The sequence below is a fragment of the Arachis ipaensis genome, chromosome B1, assembly GCF_059453495.1.
Source record: "Arachis ipaensis isolate K30076 ecotype BB chromosome B1, ASM5945349v1, whole genome shotgun sequence".
Lineage (NCBI taxonomy): Eukaryota > Viridiplantae > Streptophyta > Magnoliopsida > Fabales > Fabaceae > Arachis > Arachis ipaensis.
Window position 1 is genome coordinate 130217886 of NC_142436.1, and position 6684 is coordinate 130224569.

Here is a 6684-nt window from a genome sequence, read left to right on the forward strand (position 1 = left end):
GTGGTTGTTTAGAGTATTTATGTTAGAATAATTTGTTAGTTTGCTAGAAGACTTTGGTAATTTTAAACTTGTTTGGATTTGTGCTTGAAGTTTTCTCACAATTTGATTTGAAGAATCTGAATTTGTAACATCATAGATTAGTCTACCAATGAAATAAATAATTTACTCATTTCTTTTGTAGGATATTTTAGACAATATGTAAAAACTTTACTTCTGCATCCTTTTGATGTTTCCAGAAATATGTGTCACTTTTTATTGCTTGCTTCTTAGTAGTTCTTATTAGTAAGAGAGAAAGGATTAGGAAAGGATTCTTAATCATTTATATTATTAAAAAATAAAATGAGTAAAAATATGAAAAATTTCATACCATTCTTGTTATTCATGAAATGGTGTGGGATCAATATTGAATTTTTTTTTCTTCTCTTTGCTTATCCTCTACAATATGTCAGAAGAGTTAATCACATATAAAAGTTCAGAACTCAAATACAAAACAAAATACACAAAAAAATCTTTCACCTGCTAAAAGGTAAATAAATGTATAATCACTTCAATTTTCTTTTTTAATAAAAAAATAATTTCATTAAGATGAGTAGAAGGATAATAAAAATTGGGGGATAAGGGATACCCAATACAAAAAGCAAAAATAATAATCACTTTGAAAATATTTTGTAATTTTACTTGTCCAATTCTTTTGTTAGAGAAAGTACGCAATAAAAAGTAGGAAATGAAAAGGGAATTCAAATTTTAAGTTCTTCCCTCAATCTATTGATTTTTTATATTTGCATGACACATACAAAATCATATATTCATAAAACAATTTTATGACTTAGATGCCAATACTTTCTGCTGCAAGTACCACCCTTTTTATTAGGGGACAAAAGTACAATCATGAATTTCAAGAGAGCAAAGTCTCCCGTGTAGAAAGTGTTGTGGCTTCTACATGTGTAGAAATGGCGTGGAGCTGGCAATGTGCGACCGAGAGAGCAGATGTCACAAGTTACATCAATGGTCTCCTCTCGAGTCAGAAATTGCTACTAACTTCACGTGACATGGAAACATTATTATCTTGTGTTAAGCAAACTACGGATAGATAATTAGTATGAGTTCTAGTTGGGCCTCGTTTTATTGGCCTTTTCGTCATAGGTGGAATGATTTGAGGTTCGCAGTTGGAACGTGGAAGTGCACACACCTAAATAATTTTGCTACATAATATGCCTGGTCCATATATATAAAATATTAAAGGAAAATAAAAATATATATAACATTCACTATACAAAATAAATCAATACACACGTTTAACTACCTACGTTAATTACTCATTATACTACTCAATTACAATAGCCACACAAATCAAAATATAAACAACATAATTACTTTTCATAAGAGAACAACAGGCATAACAAATGATACAACATAATTTTAGATCCTTAATCCCGAATTCTAAATACTAAACTAATACCAAAAAGAGTTAACAAATTTAGAAATTAGAATTTTATGCATAAGATTTATGTTTTACGATATATGAATTAAGATTTACAGATTATGATTTATGTATTACGGTTTACGGATTTAGGTATATCGATTTATAGTTTACAATTTAGTGTTTATTATTTAGGTCATTGGGTTCATGTTTTGCAGAAAGAGAGTTCACAGTTTATCTTTAACAAAATTATTGTTTATGCTTACGGATTTAGGGTTTATGATTATATCTTTTTGATTCACAAATGATAATATATGGTCTATAGTTATTAGTTTCGTTGTCAGGTGTCATATTATACAGTTTACTATTCATGATCTTTGTGAATCACTTAAACTCTAACCTTAACTCACAATCCGAAATCCTAATCCCTAAAACTGAATCCTAAATCTTAATTTTGGAAATCCAAATTACTCACATTCGGAGATACATGATCAACTATAAATTCATTCATTAAATTCGTTTTCACCACTAATTATTTAAATTAGACCCTCAAATTATGTTTATACAAAATAAAACTAATAAACTACTCATAAATTACATTACAAAAACTTTATACATATTTTCTTTTCAAATAAAAAACTACTAAAAACATAGGTCAGATATTCTTTGACCCACTTAGTGTGTTCCTCAAGCCTTTGAATATACACATGATCACAAATCCTATTATATCTCAACGTCTAAAAAATAACAAACTAATTATACTTTTGTAAAAACCATTTAACTCTGTCCAAAAAATTAGATTCATCTAACCTTGCGCAAAAAAAAAAAGCCCACCTATGATAAGCCCATTGATACCCCACATTAATTACTCAAAAATTTCTAACATTAACAAACTATTATCTTAACCCATCACCTGAAAAACTCTAGATGATTCCACTGTGCACTGCCAGAAATTGTCCCCTTCTTAGACACTTGTCACACACCAACTACTTCCAACGCATTTCTACAGGTGTGAAATTGTCTCACATTTTACACCAAAAAATTTGCCTTTCAAGAAATAACTTACAGCAATAGCTACAAGATCTTCAAGCAACTCCTCCAAGTGGCGAAAAGGATATCAAATAAGGAGATAATGCATATAGTTCATTAATATTCAGAAGCATCAAAGAAAAAGTAAATGTTGGCAAAATGATGTCCTATAAATTTGAACGATTTTGATAAGTAACAACTCACCCACTGTGTTGGACCATCAATAGGTGCACTCAATAGATCATCATGTACCTTAAGAACCAAGAAAGCATTTAGAAGCTGTTTGATGAACAAACTAAATATAAGCAATAAAGTTTACCCTAAACTTCTTTCTTTTAATAATAATTCCAATAAGATCCCCCTAAAAAAATAAAACTAATATATATACCTCCATGAAAATCCCATCCACCCCTATAGCAACTGCAGTTCTTACAATACAAGGTATTAATTCTCGAAGACCTCCACTTGCAACACCTCCGCCATCCAACTAGACATGAAAGCAGAATGTTAAAAGCTGGAGCTAAAGAAATCTTGTATGATAGTTAGGTTCAAAGTAGAAACAGATCTTGTGTGACTCCAGTGTTCAAATGAAAAAAAAAGAAAGATACCATGAGGCAGGTGTACTCCAATACACAATGATCCTTATGAATCAACAATGCATAGAAGCCAATGAACTTTTGACATCATGAATCTGAAGAGAGCACTCTGCTCTATAATACACTTATTGAAATTAAACAAGGAGCACTTTCGCACGGAGTAAGAATGCACGGAGAAAAAGAGAATGCATTTACATAACATGGCATGGTTAAATACTGGAAAAAGGAGTAAGAAGTTACGGAGAAAAAGAGAATTATATGAGACAACTGTTGTGTTGCAAAATACAAACTACTGAAAAGTCCAAGTATAAACCTGCCTTCTTTCCAGCAAGCTATTGTAGTAAGTGTGTTATATCAGCTACCTGGGATAAACATTGAGTAAATAATTGAGTTTTCCAATGAAAATGGCATAAAGAAGCAGTGCAAGAAACTTTACCATGACACAAATATTAGAATAATGGCAAAAGGCCCAGTAATGAGTAGTTCTCTAGAGTTACGGCAAAAGGAATAATGAAGTCAATCTATTCTCATAAATTGGCAAATGCCTTCCGTCTGATTTTCTTCTTAGTTTATTCGCATATTGAACATACAACAATATTATTCCTTGGGGATGATGTGAACAAAACACTCCAGTATCATTGACAAAATATCAACAGAAAAATTGGAAAAAAAATTACGAAAGATTGGAGAGCGCCATCTGTGCATGTTAGGTAATGTAATTATGTCAATGAACACAATTTGGGAAATTATGGAATAATCTTTCTTTTAAGATATAAGGGAAGTAATGCAACTTAGAGTTGGTCATTAAAGCAACTTTGACCATATTAACATGTACTAGTCTGGCTGATTGTGTTCACATAGATTCATCCTATTTAATGAATCGTAATTCTATCATCAAATAAATGGTTCAGGAAGGGAGATACCTTTCTCCCTAACATATTATAACCTTCCATTGAATAAGAAAGCATAGAAAGATTCAAATAGTTCATCTTAAAGAGAAACATATAATAAAACAAATATTGACTTACAATAGGGCAATTGGCTTCTCTCATCCACTCTAGGTTACGTGGATCAAAAATCAAATCATCTATATAAAAAGGCAACGAATTTAATCAATTATGGGTTTTGAAAATAGAATGATAGCGGACAATCAATTGCAGTGCTGACATTCTTTGAGCAAAGTTAAACCTTAAATGCATGTTAAAAATTTTGATTATAGGAGGGAATGTGCTACAGATCACTTAAAAAGAAAAAATATAGATTCAAATTAAATCATACAGGTGAAAAGAACACAAGATTAAAAAGAAACTAGAACATGTGGAAACAGAAAGCAATTCATGATACTGAACGGTTTCAAAGAGTAACATCATTCAAAAGCATATAGAAGACCTCATAAAAGATGTTATAACTCACTGTATCTAAACATAGTTCCTCTCTCACAAACCATAACATTAGGATTTCCAGCCAACTGAACCTTCTCTGCTAAATTTGCCATGACCTATTCATATGAACATTATAAAACATGAGAATACTAAAAGACAGATAATATTTACCGAGCTTAAGTAATTGTTGATTATTAAAACTTGCAACATAGCAGGACAATATACCCACGGAAGGAGCACAAAACTGGCCCTTCTTGACGTGGATAATTTTTTCAGTTTTGGCTGCAACAATGAGAAGATCTGTCTGTCATCAGAGGAAAAACACAAAAAAAGAATTGACGTGATCACATCTACTTAAGTTTATATCCATCCAATTGATACTAAAACTTGATGTAAAGAATATTTACTTGACGGCATAAGAATGCTGTTATTTGAATGATGTCTGCAATTCTGCCGACTACTTCACACTGTCAAAGAAAAGATAAATCTGTTAAAGGTAGATTAGGATCCAAAATCGAAGACAACATTATGACAAGCTTGGATGGTGTGCCAAATAATTACATTATTCTAATACTTGTATAATTTTCGAAGGCTAAATTTAGTTAAAATTAAAACATTTACTTGAATAGACTCATGCACATCTGCCACTATAAAGAGGTCATATGCTACTTTAACCTTCTCAAGTATCTGAAATTATAACATAACAAAATTAAATAAGGAAAAAATAGTTCAACTATAACAAAATAGCTTTGCCATTATATGGAATTCGACAATTACACCATTTTTCAAACAAGTGTTCCTATTGTAATTCTCAAAATGCAAACGACAAAAGCAATATATCATAATAAAAAGTAATAGAATCATAACCTTCAACACCTCAACCATCCCTAGGCCACAAAAAGATTTTGATGATGTTCTATTAGCCTTAACAAAGCTTGATTTGAAAACCAATGGGATGACAACTCTGAAAGTCGCACATACTCTAGATGATGTTAACTATCAACAAAGATACAAACCATCTCCCGACATTATATTTTACAAGTTTAATTTTTTATTCCTTGTCATGTGAAAGTCCATTCCCTCTCATCCATAGCATGTGTTATGTTGGTTTTACTAACCAACATTACTCTTAGAATTATATAGGTTCAATATCTCAGCCCACAATGCCTATAATGAGTAAAAACTCTTATACTAGATGCAATTCTGGGAAACAATAAGTAAAAGAGTTTCGTATTTCAAGTGGTTGTTATTATAGCAAAACATTTTGAATGACACAAAGTTAGATAATGTGTATTAGGTAAGAAAAAGGAATTTAATTTCACACAAAATACTACAAAGAATTTTGCTACAAACCCATGGGGGATGATTGTCATGATTATACTTATCGAACTACTAACAATTTTTGTATAATTCAACTTAGGCACTACAATTATTCCCTATTGGATTTCAATCATATTAGCTTCAATATTTTTTCCCATGAAACCAAAAGAACAAAAAGTTCCTTAATGGAGAACAATATCATATCTAGATGTAATAGTCTTTATGTACTTAGCCATCTTCATAATATGTTCCTCTGATTTAATCACATTGGGACCCGCTAATAGGAAGACCAGTTCTGTAGCCTATTAACACATTCACAGAACCATAACACATCAAAAAAAAAAGGGAAGGGGATATTTTGATCGTGACCCAAGAAAATTCATAGTCAAGAAACACAAAATCTGATAGAAATCATGAACCTTGAGCTGGCTATATAGCATTGACATGGCTCCATCTTTTTTTTTCTTCCAAAGTTGTACACAAAAAGGGACAAAGTGTGAGAATTTTGATGGATTCAGTAAAGGTGTATAAATTCTGATGCGTTAAGATGTTACATTGTGTAAAATAACATCGAGTTCAGTAAAGTTTGAGACACTACCTTTTTTTATTAATTCCGAATCTAAACGCAGATAAAGAGAAGAGAGAAGATAGAGTGAGATCTGTGTCAAGCGTAAGAGTGAGCACCTTGATTGATGAAGAATGAAATCGTTCACTACAAAAAATGAAAAAGAAATGGCTAGATAATTCTATGTAGTTATCGGGGGAGAACTAGTTTCAGTTGTTTGTTACTCGCTAAGCAGCTAAAATCTTAACAAAATTTAAATGAGAGATTATTTGATGTAATAGAGATTTAATAAAATTTATTGTATCAGAAAAGTTAAATCAAGATTTTAGATATTATCAAAGTTACAAAAATTGATCCGGTCAATAAACCAAT

At 31.1% G+C, this 6684-nt stretch overlaps 1 pseudogene; it reads right to left on the reverse strand.

The window, feature by feature from the left end:
- Window positions 1-375: 375 nt before the first annotated feature.
- Window positions 376-6187, reverse strand: LOC107624690 (2-dehydro-3-deoxyphosphooctonate aldolase-like; annotated as a pseudogene).
- Window positions 6188-6684: the final 497 nt, after the last annotated feature.